The 16,977-nt window shown below is 39.0% G+C and overlaps 1 protein-coding gene across 6 annotated transcripts in view; it reads left to right on the top strand.

The window, feature by feature from the left end:
* The window catches only part of LOC131592196 (ataxin-7-like protein 1), a 113,867-nt gene that overhangs the window by 53,410 nt on the left and 43,480 nt on the right, over positions 1-16,977 (top strand). Inside the window, exon 1 of one of the 6 annotated variants that reach the window (XM_058863542.1) lies at positions 12,488-12,615. The exons of 4 other annotated variants lie outside the window; for them this stretch is intronic. The gene's annotated coding sequence lies outside the window, so the exon portion shown is untranslated. Of the gene's footprint in view, positions 1-12,487; positions 12,616-12,946; positions 12,997-16,977 lie in introns of those variants that run through there. One more of the 6 variants, XM_058863544.1, reaches the window with a different exon arrangement.

The raw sequence follows: 16,977 nt of genomic DNA, 5'->3' as shown, positions 1-16,977 counted from the left end.
AATATTTAATATAGGGTTAGACTGACCTTTTTTTTCTTCCCCAAAACATACAAATATCACAAAAAAGAAAGTACCACTTAGAGTTAGAATTATCTGTTGGAAAACTGACTAATGGGAAGAGAATATACAAATGCCAGCTAACTCTCTGCAGTTAGAGTTGCATAACATCAACTGTTAAACAGGTAAAACAGGTGGTGTTTTTGCGTGTGTACAGGTGGTGTTTTTACGTGTGTATGATCTAACACAAGTGTCTCCTCTGCTGTAGCAGCACATCATACCTTCACTTAGAAGCCTTTTCTTCTTCAGCTTGGATAGATTGCAAACTGTGCTTCACTCAGATCTGTCCAGACAGGATTTTGAGGGGTCTGCTGCTACTTTATTTTTTGAAAAAATATTACAGCCTTCATAGCTTCAATTAACATAATTATCTGAAACTTGTGGGTGTGTGTAAGAGTCAGCTAGCTGCAGCTCTAACCTGGGCATTTTTTGTCTGTGAAGGAAATTAATGCATGAAGTGTAGCTTAACTCAGCATTATAAGGTCTACTATGGAGTTGCATGAATTGCCAAGGTACCATTTTCTCCATGATCTTCTTGTGTTTTTCTTAAAAATTTTGTAGCATTCATTCTGTGCTCTTAGGTTATTATAGGATGTGCTTAAAAGACAGAAGTTAATATTTATTTATGAAGTCTAAGTTAGGAGCTATTTCATCACAAGTAATATTAGGGAGCAGTTCAGACAACGAAGATCTGAAGATGCTCAATCAAATACCTCTTCTATCTCTCCTAAAACTGGATGGAATACAATATGGTGTCTTTTTTGATACACACATGTCTGTAAAGCTGATAGAATTGATGTTTGTTTTACTGCCAGTAGAAAACATATTGAGTAAGTGGGAGAATTTGTGACACAGGAAGGGGTCAGACCCTTGCTTCATTCAAAGAGGAAGCTGCTTGCTCCTCAGTATTTGTGTTGCAAATTGTTTTGGGCTTTTAAATGCTCTATTTCACCGTTTCTGACCCCCCCCCCCCTTTTTTTTTTCTTTCTAGCTTTCTTTCTTGCTTTCTTGTTTTTCTTTCTCTCTCTCTTTCTCTCTCTCTCTCTCTCTCTTTTTCTCTCTCTGTTTCTCTGTTTCTCTGTTTCTCTGTTTCTCTCTTTCTCTCTTTCTTTCTCTCCTTCTCTCCTTCTCTCCTTCTCTCCTTCTCTCCTTCTCTCTCTCTTTCTTTCTAAAAAAAAGGATTCTTTTTTTAGTGCAATTCACATAAGATAGTTGCATTGGATGAAACAGCATAACTGTTGACATAAGCTGGTTTTACTTGTTATGCTTTGCTTTTCCCATTCTTCTTACACATTTCACTTTAAAGCTCAGCTTCAGCTGAACCACGCAGATCAGTCCTAATTGTGTTTTAAAATACTACATTTAATGGTTGGTTTTGGGAATGTCAGTTTATTCCTAAATAATTGAACCATCCAGGTGGAAGCAGAACCATGGTTATGGCACAGGCATGTTACGTTGTGCAGGTATAGTTGACTTCTTTGAGATCCCCTTGGTTAGAAGTATGTATACTGATCTTATTTGGAGAAATGGCTTGGGGATTCCAAGTCTGCAAAGTTTCTGCTGAGAACCTCCATGTAACTTCTCTAAAACTTGAGAGGATAAAGTGTGGTCAACATAACTTTGGCTATTGCTACTTTTTATACGATTAGAAACTCCAGTAGGATGTGTGAAGTGTCTCATTCAGATCACCTAAAGATATTCCTGGAAATTTTGAAACATTGTTTATTTTTATTGTTATTTTTTTTAAAAAGGGATACCTTTGTAAAATAACTTAAATTCTGCTTTTTAATTAAGAACCAGAAGTTTCTTTACATCATCTGTAAATATTCATGAGAAATGTTGCTAGGTAAAGCTGTAATAATTAATAACTTTTTTTAATTGAAGAATGACAGCTATGGTAACTATTGTATAGGAAGCTGTACTGTGGCCTAAAATGTTTGATTTTCATGTAAAAAGGAAGAAAAAGGATGAAAGTTTGAGAATTGGTATTACTACAAAATTTAAGATTTTATCATGTGGGCTTTGCACATATTGTCATGTGTAATGGGCGTAGAGACCTGGGCTTGATTTTCTTTAGGTGAATATGCTATAGATATCTATGTGTAAGAAACCCATTCAGTATTAGCTTTACATATGGAAATAAAGGGAATTTTCATAAGATTACACTAGCATTTAGCAGTTTATTTTAATTATATTTTAAAAATACTACAGGAGGAAAGGCTGAACAGCTTTATTTGTCTTACTGCCCCATTTATTTCCCTGTGATACGAGAGTATCTGCTTCACATTCCCTGCAAGCGTTCCCTGGTATGCAGTGCCTCCCCCACACTGTGGGACTGAGCTGACCGAGCAGCGCCTCTCCCCATTAGTCATCACTGCCATCCCTGATGCTGTGTGCAGGAAAGTAATTCTTTAAAGCAGTTGCTCCTAGTTCATTTTTTTCAAAGATTTTTTCATAATGTATCATTGCAGTAGTATATTCTTGTAAGTACGGACTAAATCTTGGTCACTAAGCTCAAGCATTTTTATGTGGAATGAAAAGATACACTGCAAATAATTCACTACTTATTTCCTTTAATCTAGTTTCCAAATTGTTTGACTTCTACCATTCAAACACAGCTTCCATTTATGTGTTCAGGAAGCTTTTGAAAGCATATGAATAGTAATTTTCCCAGTTTTTCTGAAATTTTAGTTCCAGCAATGCCTACAGCTGGCTGCCTAATAAAAATGACTTGCATTCCTAGAAACATTGGATTGTGCTGATGGCTAAAATGACTAAACTGTTTTAAAATGTAACCCACGCTGTTACATTAAGATATGTTTTTGTTTAGGTGATATTAATCTAAAGTACCTGCAGTGATGTTTAGTAGTGGTTTTATTAATGTGGATTAGCCATTTACAGAAAAATATAAATTTACATTTACCTACAGAAAAGGTCTCATCTTGTAACAGTTGGCTTTTTTAGTATTGATTGTAATCCATCTATTCTTATATTATGGAAAAGCTTCCTTATGTCTCTTGCTTTTGTGATTTTTCTTTTGCTGATGTGTGGAATATTAATATAGTGTTATAAGAAATGCAATAATCAATTGTGCTACATATGAACATTACTAACAGTTTTACACTGTCTTGCACCCTGGTTTTTCTTTTGATAGGCAATCTATGTTTTATTTATTCCAAATTGTCAATTTTGGTATAGTGAAACTTTGTTTTAATGTAGAACTTAATTTTAATGTAGTGAGATTATTTTTCTTTATTCTTTTCTTTTAAAATTTATTTTAACTAAAAAAAAAAGTGTTATAAGTAACTAAGAGAGAAAATAAATAGTACAACAGTTGTATTTCTAGTTCATATTTTATTTGAAAACTTCAGGACAAATGCAATATGCAAAATGTTTTTATTTTAAAGTTTAGGATATGGAGAATTTTAATTGTCAGGATTAGATTTTTTAATGAACTGTATTAGTCTCTCAAGGCAAGTACTAATATTATAATAGTGTTGAGTCTCAAGTCATGGAGAACCGTTAAATTCCTCATACTCAGTATTAATTCTCTAAGTCTTTTCTTAGCTATGCAGAAGTCACTGATGAAGTAGGTCTGCAATATCCAGTAGACTCAGCGGGTCTAAGTGTTTCTAGTGTTTTGTTCTTGAAAATGAGGTATGCTTTTTCTTGATGATACACACAGGAAGTGAGTGAAATTTCTCTTGTTTTTTTAAACAAGTTTTAGTTTTAGTGTTTTAGTTCTTTACAGACACCTAATCATATTTCTCAAAATATTAGAGTTAGTTACTCATTCTTACCTCATGTCCTCTCTGCTACCATAACTGGAGGCAGATAGGTTAAGTAAGACCAGTCAGCATGGTACGAGTATCACACAATTAATTCCAGACTACCACATTTGCCATTGCTCCCCAGAGTAACACTGTTTGAAATAGAGCAGTGGTCACTGATGTTTTGTGAGAATAAACTCTTGAGCCTCGATTGGTAAAGACTGGAAGAAGAGCAGATGGGTTGGAGAGCAGCCATAGGTCACAAGGTGCAGCAAGTGCTCTTTTACAGCAAGCACTGCTAACCAAGTGGCAACCATGGTCCTTGTAAAATATGCAAGAACCTGTTTCAACAACACCAAAATCTCCAGTAGCTTTAAAACATGATCATCTCTCTAGGATGTTTTCCTCTGTTAGTGACATTAGTGCCCTTTCTACAGCTCTGTTGACTATTGCTGTGGCAGGATGTCCCAAATGGATCTGAAGGCATGCTGCTGCAGAGGGCAGAGCACGCGCTTCACACCTCACCCTTCTTACCCACTTCAGCAATCCTCTTCCTTCCCTGCTGCTCATCTCACCCTGTAGTGACACTATTCAACTTATTATCAAATAATAGGAGAAAGCTATTCACTTTGATTTGTTTTATTTGTTTAGCAACTTTTCCCCCTTTCCTTGGTTAGTTTTCTGCTGGTTTAGCAAGCTAAGCTCACCCGTGAGGGCAGCAGGTGAATGCCGGGGAGGGTGGAAGGCAGAAGCAGAGAGAATGAATGGTTCAGAGTGGCACTTGCACAGGAACAACAGCTGCAATTAATTATTAATTCAGCTCTGCCTGTCTTCTCTAAGCTATCTTAAAAGCATATCTTTTGAAAAGGAGAACTGACCTTGAAGATGAAAGATTTACCATTTGAATTTATCTTAAAAGTGCTCTTTTTCTGAGCTGTGTCTGTTCAGATATGAGGGTTTGGGTTTTTTAAAGTTGCTACATACAAGCTGTTGACATAACTAGATTGATATATCACCAGCCATATCCTTGGCTTCACTAAAAGCAGCATGGGCAGCAGTTTGAGGAAGGTGATTCTCCCCCTCTGCTCTGAGGAGATCCCACCCTGAGTACTGCATCCAGATCTGAGGCCCTCAATATAATAAGGACATGGACCTGTTGGGGCAAATCCAGAGGAGGGCCTCAATGAATGATCATAAGGCTGAAGCACCTCTGCTGTGTAGACAGACTGAGAAAGCTGGGGTTGTTCAGCCTGGAGAACAGAAGGTTCTGGCAACACCTTGGAGCACCTTCCAGTACCAAGGTGGGCTACTGGAGAGCTGGAGAAGGACTTTTTACAAGATCATGACAGATACAAGATAGTGACAGAACAGGGGGGAATGGCTTCAAACTGAAAGAGGGCTGGTTAAGATCAGCTATTAGTAGAAATTCTGTACTGTAACAGTGGTGAAACATGGGCACAGTTTGTCCAGAAAAGCTGTGGCTGCCCCATCCCTGGAAGTGTTCAAGGTTGGGTTGGGTGGGGCTTTGAGCAACCTGGTCTAGTGGAAGGTGTCACTGCCCATGGCAAGTGAGTTGGAACTGGATGACTTTTAAGGTCCTTCCAACCCAAGCCATTCTGTGATTCTGTGATCTAAGAATTGGTAGCAACATGCCTTTTTCTTTTTTTTTTTTTTCCTAAAGTACTCTTCTTTTAACAAGAATTCACAGCCCTAAAGAGGGATGTGATGAAGAGTAGGTTTTAATGTGTGAAGTAAGCTTGTTAAAATTACCAAAAGACATAGAAAGTCTAGAACACAACTCTAAAACTTTACTGACTGATTAGGAATAAAGTAAAAATTGTAAATGACAGAAAATTAGATTTAAGTGGGGAAAAAGTAGTGAGGACTGCTAGACTCCATGTCCTGAGTATTGCTTTCTGCAGCACCAAATTCAGGAGAGAAGACAGATTGAATACAAGTTTCTGCAAAAACTTTGTGAACTTTACATATTGTTTATGGATTGCTTTTCTTTTACATTATCTGAGCAAATGTATTTAATGAGACTGCACAGATATTACAGAGTTTCAAAGGCTGGGGATCAGAACAAAAGAAGTGAGGAAATTTTTATGTTTAAAACTTTTTTTTAGTATTTGTTTCATTTTGGAAATATTATTTTATAATATTCATTACATGGAAAAAAGAATTCTTGAAGTCTGAGGTGATGCACATAGTCATAGAGCAAATGACAGGCAAAAGCTGTAGTGCTTGATTCAAGAATTAGAAATACAGCAATAAAACCTGTATTTCTTCAATGCATGGAGATGACTTTAAAATGTGTTTTCTGCATGTCCTTTTGTGTGTTCAGATAAATCCACTCTGGACTATTTTTGAGGTACATGTCAGCAAGCAATTAAATACTGGTTTGACGGTTTCAATCAACTTCTATGCAACTTGCAGCACATTTTTGCAGTACTGTCAAAACATGCATACCCACAGGACATGAAAATTATGTGAATTTAATTTAAATCTAAATCACTGATTCTAATGTGAGACTAATTGAAATAAACCCTTTATTATCAGTTGAATTAAGTCAGTAATAGATACCTACTAGTACCAGTGACTGTGGAATTTCACAGCTAAGAAATAAAATGTTGGCGTGCTTGTGAAGGTGTGTGCAGCTTTGCACATGTCAAGCAACAGATTTGTTCTTGTTTGCTATAGGTAGTTAAAGGATACATTTGAAGCCCTATAACACCTTAAGGAAGCAGTGTATATATGAGGACAAAATTAATAAACTTCAGAAACCACTTTAAGGTACAACAGCATTGCTTCTGTAATAAATACTATTTTTGTGTATTTTACTTGTGAATTCATTAACTCTTTGTGTATCATTTAGCATTATTTAATTAGTAAATATTATCAGTAAATTATATTAATAAATATTTTTAAATACTCAAAAACCTTTAGAGACACAGAACAGTGGAAAAAGTTGTATGACAGAAGTACTGAAAGATGTGTTGTCTCCATGAGCTTACTTGAAGAATTCGGGTTTAAGTGTAGGAGGAGGGATGAATGTTTCTTGTTGGGTTATCCTAGAAGTACCTAAGCATGATGTGTACCTAAGCAAAGTACCTGAGCCACCTGCAGTGGTACTGCTGAACCCATGGCACTGGTGAGGTGCCCATGTTTTTAAATTCATTTGTAAGCAATTGAGAACAAAGACTGGGTTTTACATGGTTGTACAATATTAACTGTAGCTATTTTGGAAAGACAGTGGAATCACTTCTTGGTACTTTAGCTTTCCTAGATAGTTTAGATTTGAAGGTTTACAGCAAGAAAGCTGTGTCCAACTCAAAATGGAAACAGAGCTTGTTTTTAATTTTGTGGTTATGATAGTTCATCTTTAATAAGACAAACTGGTCTTTAGGAACCCCTAGGGAGTCTGACCAAGAAACAAGAAATCCTGTGCTAGAGATTAAACAAACACTTTCTGAAAAGACAATGTTTTCCTCAGAAAGCAGAGGGTAGGTTTTCTTTTCTTATGCTGGTCGAAGTTGACTTTAAAATGTGACTTGCATATATTTTGACACCTATATGGACAGCACCTTCTTGGCCTGGATAGAGAATGAGACGGGAGAGAATCCTGTTTGTCATAAGTCTCTGTATGAGTAGGATGGCACAAACTTCATGCAAGGACTGACTAAAATCAAGTGAAAGGGAGTGGAGTAGCTTTTCCCTGCATCAGATATGGACAAACTCTGATAGATGGAGAGGATAAGAAAAAAAAAGGCACTGTCTCAGGATATGGATATATCTCAGCCCTTCTAGCATTTCCCAAAAATAACAGTCTAATTTATAGATTAAGGAGTGGATTGTGCAGGACTAAGGCACTCAAGTAAACCAGTGTTCCTCATTTTTCCAAGAGATTAAACAAGAATCCAGAATCCCATGGGGTTTCTGGAGGAGCTGCTGTGAGAAGTTGGGATTGCTGGGGTATTAGTCACATCTGTAAGGTAATGTAGGCATAACTGAGTGTCTGTCAAGCACCACTTGTTAGTTGGAGCTTTGTACTCTTCCTCAGTACAACGGTTTGCTTTGTTTATGAAGGTCTGTAATGCTTTAAGAGGAAAAGGATTGTCTTATAGGTCACAAACACAGCTTTGTAGAATGTTGTTCTGGAAATGGATCAGATGCTTGACTTGTTGCAGGAGTTGAGCCAGGATAATTGGAATTCTTAGAAATCTGGGTCCCCTGTATTCTGCTAAATGTGGTTTAGATAAGATGTCTGCAGAAATTATCAGCTAACTGTTCAGAGATTATTCTGAAATAATTTCCACATGCAAAATCAGTACCATTTTGGCTTTTTCAAGCACTCTCACTTGCATTTCTCTAACACCCCTTTTCTGTCCTTTGGTGCTGAAATATCCATGGTACTGAAACATAAGAAACCTGATTTAGGGTTCATTGCGAAATTAGTGTACAGATACAAAAAAAACCCCAAAATACTTCATACAGCTGCCACTCAAATATACATGCTGGTGTTCTATTGGGTTAAAGTTTTTTGCCTGAAGTCCCTTCTGGTTTGCTCATGCTGAATTGCCAGAGCTGTAGCCTTGTTTCTAGGTGGGAAAAGAATCCTGCATGTTGACCTACCTAGCAGTACAAGGAAACAAAATTAATTTTAGCACTATTTTAGGCCCGCACATCTTTAGCAAGAAACATGTACACTCCCAACAGATTGGACTCTGGTTTCTGCATTTTAAAGTTTTAGTCCCAATACACATTCCAGACTAGGCAGTCTCCGTGTGCTGGGTACTAAGAAATGTTCCTGGGTTCAGGTAGCTTAAATGTGCAAGCTGTCTGATAATGCCAGTGTCCATCAGGAAAGCACTTAATATTTAAATTTTGGGCCTCATGTTGAAAATTCTATGGGAGTATTCTGATGGACAGCATGAAAGAGTCACCATAAAGTGCTTCTGGCATATCACTTATTTTTCTTCAATAGACACAAACCCAATTTCATCAGTCCAAAACCAACCACAAAGATCAGATGTTTTCTTTTCAAAACACCCTGATATCCTAACTTCATGCTGACAACAGGCAAATTAATATCTAGGCTTTGGTAAATAGGCAGTCTTATTAATGGTTTTGTATGTAGTATTACTATAACCAGAAACGTGTTTATAGCCTGAAAACAGGTTATAAAAGAATCATTCTCAGCTACTCTTTATTTAATAGCCACTTAATTAAAGCTTGCAAGATGAGCAAAGAAAGTGATCCCTCAACAAAAAAAAAAAAATCCTTTCACCCATATTACTTACAATGAATAGTCCTTTTAACTATTAACTAGTTTTGTTCTTAGCCTTTCTGCAGATTGTGGATTCTGTGCAAAAATTTCTGTATGAAGATTCTAGAGATAGAAAATAATTATTTCCTGTGCACTATTTTCTCAGTATGATTGAATGTAGAACTTGTCTGTCAATTAGCACAGTCTCTGTTAGTATCACTAATGATGGGCCAGAGCTTATCTGGCTCTACCACTTCAGCCCGTGCCAGGAATGGGTCACACCCCAGGAGCAGGATGACCTGAGGTGCCACTGGAGCACTTGCTCTACGGCTTTTTGGCTGTCAGTCTGCACTCTGAGGAGGCAGGGACGACAGGGAGGTCTTTTGCATGGGATAATAGAGGATTTATTGCTCTGGGGAATCTTGGGAGCAAAAAAGACAGAAAATGTGAGCATGCAACAGCTGAAATACGGAGGCGGTTCAAAGGGAGGGTACAAAGCATCAGCTAATCAGAGATGTCCTGGGGAGGGTAAAAGGCAGGGTTCACAAAATCATTGTCCAATGAGGGAGGTAGGGGGGAAATTGGGTCACACAGACAAATCAAATGTCGAAATTTAGGAGATTTCTGAAGTGGAATTCCAAGCATGTGGTGCTTGTAATGTAGGATTGACAGGGAACTCGGGGTAGATTGACAACATGGGGTGGGAAGGTATAACTTGGTATAACATGGCCAAACCATCAACTTGGGCAATAACATACCATTAACAAGAAGTGCATGCAACACACGGCGACGTATCACATTGTGTAAAGGTAACTATTTACAGAAGTTAATCTAAAAGGTAAATGTCTGTCGGCTTCAGCTCAATTTCCTATTTAAATATGTGTTTTAATATTGTTGATAAATTTCCCATTTTAGATTGAAAACTTATGCATTGATTATAACTTTCTGAAACATTTGGTTTAAGTGATTTGTTGATGGATCACTTGAGATGCCCAGTATTAAGGTACAGAAAAGTGTCAACGTCTTGATTGCATCTTAAACAAAAGCTAACATCAGCCTTGATTTTCAGAAGATGGATTTTTATTTTCAGATAATGAAAGCATTGCTTTGGATTTGCTTCTGCTAGATTGTTTGCATGGTTACTATGCATATTCCCCACCCCCCCAAATTCTGATGCATTGTTTTGTTTCTTGATAGAAGTTAACCCTCCCTTAGCATTACCCTGTGTTATATTCTAAATAGTCATGATCACTCAATGCTTTACTGGCCATTCAAGACCTGTGATATGATCTTTATGGCATGCTGACATGAGGCAGCAATCACCATTCACTTTGCAGCAGCCTTGCAGCCCCGTGGATCCCCAGGATTGTGTTACAACATGCTTTGACAGCTGCTCTGCAGGCATGAATCTGAGATATACAAATAGGTATTAACAGTATGTAATGTCTTCACCATAAAGTGATGAAGGTATACAGCACACCAGTAGTTGCTTTCAACCATCTATTTCTCAGCTTAGCTGGAGCTTTTTATGAGCATAGTAAATTTTTGCTGGCTTTTTTTTTTTGTCACTTTTAAACATTGTATCTATTTGTCTTGTTATTTATTTGCATGTTGATATTATTTGCCTATTATTTCAATACCTCTTATTGTTTCTTCTCGTTATTTATACTTCCATATTTTATTGTGTCTCATTATTCCTTGGCTTCAGTGACTGCCTCTTCTGTGAGGCATGTACACCTGCAGTGAATGATTTCCTAAACAGGAATCCCAGAAGCATTCAGGACTATTTTGTTTAGGTTGGCTTCTGCCTCAAAAATACAGTGTTTTATTTTTTACTATAAGTCCTATGTTCATATTAAATTAAAAACAAAGAAACCAAACAAAGCTATGAAACAACTGGCTATGCACCTTCAAAGATCTGTTGACTAAATTTCTGGGCTTCATTTTTGGGTCCAGTGGGTCAGGGTGTCTTGAATCCAATTCTCACTTCTGTCCAATGGAAACCACTGCCGGAAGGACCCAGCCTGGCCCTCTGAAGAGCTTACTCACTGTAAGTAGTCTGTGAGAGTTCTGGTTCTGTTTCCATGCTCCCTGTCTTCTTCCAAGGCCCCAGGCAGAAGATTCTGTGATTAAGATAGAAACTTGAATAAACTGAGGCCATTCCTGCTCCTGCCCCACTGGGATCCCTACATAGTCAGGAAGGTGCACAGCCAGGGAATGCAGTACTCCAGAGAACATCTTCCATCTTAATTTCCAGGGGAACACCACTCCGTATATGTGTTCAAATATATGGAATTTAATCCTGAAACATGGTAAAATACATTGTGGTGTGAGCTTCCGTTTGCTGGTGTGTTGCATGTTGGACACAGCTATGAGAATAAATTTGCATTTAAACTGAGGTCCCATGCTGATCTGCTGCAAATTGCAGGGTTTTGCTGGGTTCAGTGAACAAGCCAACAACTTAGCTGCAAAGGGAGTTGCATGTATGTGAGAAGAGCTGAGTGGCTGCCCATTTAAATATAGTTGAAACAAATTACTTGTAATGGTTTCAGGTAAACATTAAACATACCGCCATTCCAAATCTTGAGAGTTATGCCAAAGGAAGTATTTTTGGTTAATGGGGAACCCACCATTTCCAGCAGCAGTCAGCTGGCTGAGAGTTTGGCGCAGGGATGCTTTAACATGCAGAGCTGTGCCACAGCAAAGCTCAGCTTGTTGACTGAACTTTTTATTTTGGGCGGTGACACCACAGCTCTGATATCTGCATACTCATGAGTATGGAGTACTTGTAAGAAGAAAAATAAGTGATGAAGACCTTTGTGTTTATCCAGCAGCTGACTTTAAACAGGATCTTAATCCTTGGTCTGCTTGTACTCCACTGTGTGAAAATCAAAGATAATCTGATCCTCAGAAGCTTAATTTTTTTTTATTACCCGCTACCATACATTACTGTATGGTAATACATTGCTACCATACATTACTGTATGGTAATACATTACTCTATACATTACTGTGTGGAGTTCAGAACCTGAACTTGGAGTTAACGTGGACAGCGTGTGTATCCTTGCCGGCAGTGGCTGAAGCTGTGGCACGGTGGGTCGAAGGATTGACTTTCCCTAAGCCTTCCAAAACTAAATTAGAAGTCTGACGAGTTTTCGGGAGAAAAAAATCGTGCGATAAGTGAAACGAGTTTTGCATTTAACTCTGCTGATCCTGACCTTTCGCAGTTGGGGCTTTCCCTGCTCGTCGCGTGCACAGGGACGGTAGGGAGCAGAAGGACGGATGTCGGGAGCGGGTGTGCCGGCGGCGGGTCCGGGAGGGGGAGCTCCGGGCCCGCTGCTCTCCCCGTCCCGGCTCTCTGCTCGCCTCCTCCCGGCCCTCCGCTCCCGGCAGCCTCCCGGCCGCTGACGGCGCCTGCGGCCCGGCGGCCCCCACCGAAGGACGGCCCGGAACCCCGCAGGCGAAGCTGCCAGCGCGCCAGGGGAAGGTGCTGCTGGTGGGTTTTGCAGCGGAGGGCTGAATGTGAGTGAGGGTCCCTACAGATCCTGCCTTGCTTTGTTGCTGCTGTGGTCGAGCGGCGTGAGAAACCTGGTGTAGGAGCCGCACGAGGTTGTAGGACAGAGCTGTTGCTGGAGAAAAACACCCACAGCTTTACATACCTGCGCGGTGCGGAGGGAGGTGACAAGTGTTTAAGGGCTGTCGGCAACACCTGCGGTCTCCGGAGCAGCTGAGGCGTTCCGGGGTGCAGGGATGCCATGCAGCTCCCGCCCCGCTCCGGGAGGCTGCTCTGGGCTGAGCCTTGTGCAGGAAGCCTGAGCGCAGCCCTGGCCTGCGGGACTGAGTGTGGCAGTGCCTCTTGTGCGCCGAAGGCCTTTTAAAACTGACCTAATGGTTCACAGGAATGTAAGTGGGCGAATCAGGTATAGATCTATGAAGGAGGGGAGAGAATAGCAGTTCATTACTTTAGCAAAGAAGGACAAAATAGATTTAATTATGAGTATTTTAGACTCAGAACAGGAAGTGCCAATACTGAAACTTCATGCATAACCAGAACTTTGACCCTTGGTTATCTGGAGTGTGAATATTTTTACTTTTTTTCCCAACTATATCAGCGTGCTGTTGTGCAGATATGATAGTTCATGTTGCTTGCAATCTTGGAATCTAATATAGTCTGTGACTTTTGTTTTTATCTGCACAAATCTACACAAATTATTGCAAAGATTTTTAGCTTGAGAGGGCAGACACTAAGCTCCATTTGCTGCAGCCTCAGAAAGCTTAAATAAAAGTGGATACAGGTAACTAGAAACTTAACAAGACCCATATTTTCAAGAAGTCACCTTGATTTCTCCCTTAAGTATGTGTTTGTATGTTCTGTGTTTTGTTTTGCCATTTTTTGGGTATGTTTCACATGTGGCGATGTAGTTTAAAAAAATGTAAACTGATTACATTGGTAATGGGTAGTATTTCAGAAATATAAATTCATGAAAGTTTTTTTTAAAAATTTGATTAATAATATGACAGTGATACTGAAGTAGTTTAAACAAAATACGCCGGTGGGAAACTGCTGACTCTTGAATTGGCAGCTGTCAACTTTTTTATGCTCTGTTTTATATGTATTCCATAGAGATTTTTAAATAAAGAAAAAGGCAGTTGTTGAGTGTTTGCTTTTGAAAGCCTCGATGTGGATCTAGATGTTGAAGCTCAATTTAAATTATTTCATTTCAAAAAATTAAATTTCATTTAAAACTTTCATGATACTGAATTATTCTTTAAATATATCTGATTTCTCTGAGTGTGCAGTTCTTGGAAAGAAAAGGATTACCTGCAAGCTTTAAGGGCTAAACAGTATCAGGTTTAATGTCGGCATTACCGCTTTACCTCTGCTATGCTCTGGTATAAATTACAGCTGGATTACTTGCTGTGCACATGGATTACATTCTCCCTCTATTTGTTCTAATGAACTTAAAAGGAGAAAAATATAAGGTTCTATATCTCTATTACATTTTTCTAAATGACTATAAATCTAAGGGACATTAGAAAACTTCATTAGACTTTTCAGGGAAAAGAATAAAACCTACTTCCTTACTTGAAACCAGTGTTATCTGATAGATAGTTTATCTGATAGTTTAAAACTTGCTGTGTACTATATTTTTACAGGTAATTATAAAGAGGAAGACAGAAGTCCTACAAAAGTAGTCCATGTAACTCTGGTGTTTAATGATTTTACAGTTAGCCAGGAAGGAGTGGGAGAGCATGTAATAATTGTTACTCCTAAACTGGCATAAAATTACTAACAAGAGAGAAGTCCCTGATACAGAATGGATCAAGATTGCTTGTGAAAGAGGGCTCAGCAGGTCTTTTTCAGAATATTGATTCTGTGAGGCTACATCTGGAGACAACAATACGTGCTGTACTTGCAATGTGAGAGCAGCCTGTTCTAGGAAGCACATGCTAAAAGACTCAAGGTTGTGTTATACAATGTGCCCCATCTCCATCTATACACTGTAATTCAGCCATGAATTAATACCAGATTGAGGTGTGCCAGGAATGTTTTGAAAGGAAAGAAGAGCAGAAAAAGAAATTGCATCTTTTTTTTGATTCATGGTACGACTGCAGCTATAACATGTGATGCTCAATGCCAGCTGCCACACTTTGCTCTGGGGCCTTCAGGCCTTAAAAGTTCACTGTCCTTTTGTAAGTGCCACCTCTGATGTTCTCTGAAAGTGTTTCATAGTCTCTTGCTAATCTAGCCAAGTTCTTGGCTAGAATTGATATCTTGGAGTGGGAGGAACAGCAAGGGAGCAGAAAGTTTATGTAAGTGTGGTTTGCATGTATGTGCTTGACAGAGATGCAGCTGATTAGCTGGAAGTTACAGGCTGAAATTTACTGTGCAGTAGCCCCTGATACTTTGGTATGTTTCTGATACTTTGAGCAGGGCAGTGAGTTTTTTCAGTGAGTGTGTGAGTTAGTGCAGTGGTTTTGTTTTTATGGTCTTCCCTAGTTTGATGAGGCTAAGAGGCAGAGGCAAGCCTTGACCTAATCTTGTTACAGTAAACAAGAGGTAAAGACTTCTGAACCTTCTGTTGATGTGGTTGTTGAATGTTAGACAGTCTTTTGTTCCCAGTTGTTTACAGTAATTGAGTCTTTTCCCTTCTAGTGCTTGTGCTGCTGTCCTCATTACTGTGTATTCCAAGATAAATACCATATACGAGACTTGCAAATACTGTACAGCAGATCTGTTCTCTGGTTTTGTTTCCTGAATATTTCACCTTCCAAAATAAGTTAGTCCCTCAACTGAGAATAGACTTCATGTCCTTACGTAAAACAGCAAAGACAGACAGCAGGCCTTTTGTTAATGCCACTGCTAATACCTTTTAGGCAGTAGGCATTTAGGGATCTGAACTGTAAGGAGAAATAAGAACAAATAAAACTGCCAGAGTTCTCTTATAAGTCATATCTGTCATAGTGAATGTGCTTTTGAATTGTTTCTTCCCTTGAATTACTTTTTTTTAGACCTTAAGCAACTTGAAAAGTCAGGGAATTTGGGACTAGGGAGGAGGAAAGGAAGAGGGGTAATAAGGTTGTAGATTTAGGATCTGCAGATTTCCTCAAGTGTTAAGTGGTCTTCTGATGGGATAGATAACCTCTATCTCATCCTGCACTCAGTGATCCTCTTTTTCTAGCTATCATTTGAAACTACTTGAGCAGTTCAGTATAAATAAACCTTTTTCTCTCAGTATTTAGATACAGTAGGCAAATCCCAGAGATGATAGGTCAGGCCTGGTTAGTTTTGGTTCACTTGTTAGCCATTGCTGGTTAAATCTGCTGTACTGTCTAGCTAACAATTGGCAGACTCAGCAAAAAGCTTTAGAAAAGACTTGCTCTGTGATCCATTTGCCAAATACAGAATTTCGTTCCTCCTCTGTAATCAAGCTGGAGTCAGTTGATTATAGTTGAGATTTATCATGCCAGTATCCTGCTTGTTGTCCTTTCTCTGTCTCTTTGGTCAAGTGACTACCATTGCTGGAAAAAAATAAATTGAATCTCAAATTCCTCCAATTTAGAAGTATCTCTTGTTATCTCTAAACAGTAGGATTTCTTTCAACTATAGAACATGAATTTGATGAGAAGGGACAACTTCCCTAAGATCGTAGTCTCTTCTGGAGTTTGCTGTCTCCTGACAGGTAGAGAAAGGTTTCAGTCCTTGATCAAGAACTCAGATAGTCTGATTCAGAGGAAGCAATTGGTAGGTAAGAAATGTCATGTTGGATTTTTTTTTCCGTTTCGTTCCCTTTTTTTAATCTACCTTTGTATTTCACTGTCAGTTATGTTTTTGGAATTGTGGCCAAGAAAACAGTTTCAAGCTGGGTTGATATTGCTGTGGCTGTGTTTTTCTTGAAGTTAGAAAAGTACTTGTTTTAATTTTTCCCTCATTTAGAATATCTGGTTTAAATTACTTAACTTTAAATTGTAATCTCAAGTGATGTCGCTGGCTGGTGCCTGACTCCTGCCTTGTCACAAGTATCTGGTGCTTGTCTGTACCCAGCTCCCTGGCGGGGGCCGTAGCTCTGACACAGAATGCAGGAATGCACACAGCCAGCTCGGGCTTCATGCTGTGCCTGAGTTAATAAAATTTCTTGGGACCCAGACCCAAGGGTAATACTGCCAGGTGGTGGCTTTGTCTGAAGTCTTTGCCATTACCCCCAGTGCTCTTGTCTTTGTAAATGCTATACAGAAACAACCTGAGTGACTCACTTTAGATTGAAACAAGGACTTCAGTCTCATGCTAAAGAAAAGATGCTGTGTAATTTTTGAACCCACAATGTCCCTGGAAGTGTAAGGATGTTTGCACCAAGCTGCACCTCTGCTAATGAGCCCAGCTGG

The sequence above is a fragment of the Poecile atricapillus genome, chromosome W (assembly GCF_030490865.1).
Source record: "Poecile atricapillus isolate bPoeAtr1 chromosome W, bPoeAtr1.hap1, whole genome shotgun sequence".
NCBI classification, from domain to species: Eukaryota; Metazoa; Chordata; class Aves; order Passeriformes; family Paridae; genus Poecile; species Poecile atricapillus.
The sequence above is the reverse complement of the archived record's forward strand: the minus strand, read 5'-3'. Positions and strand labels throughout refer to the sequence as shown.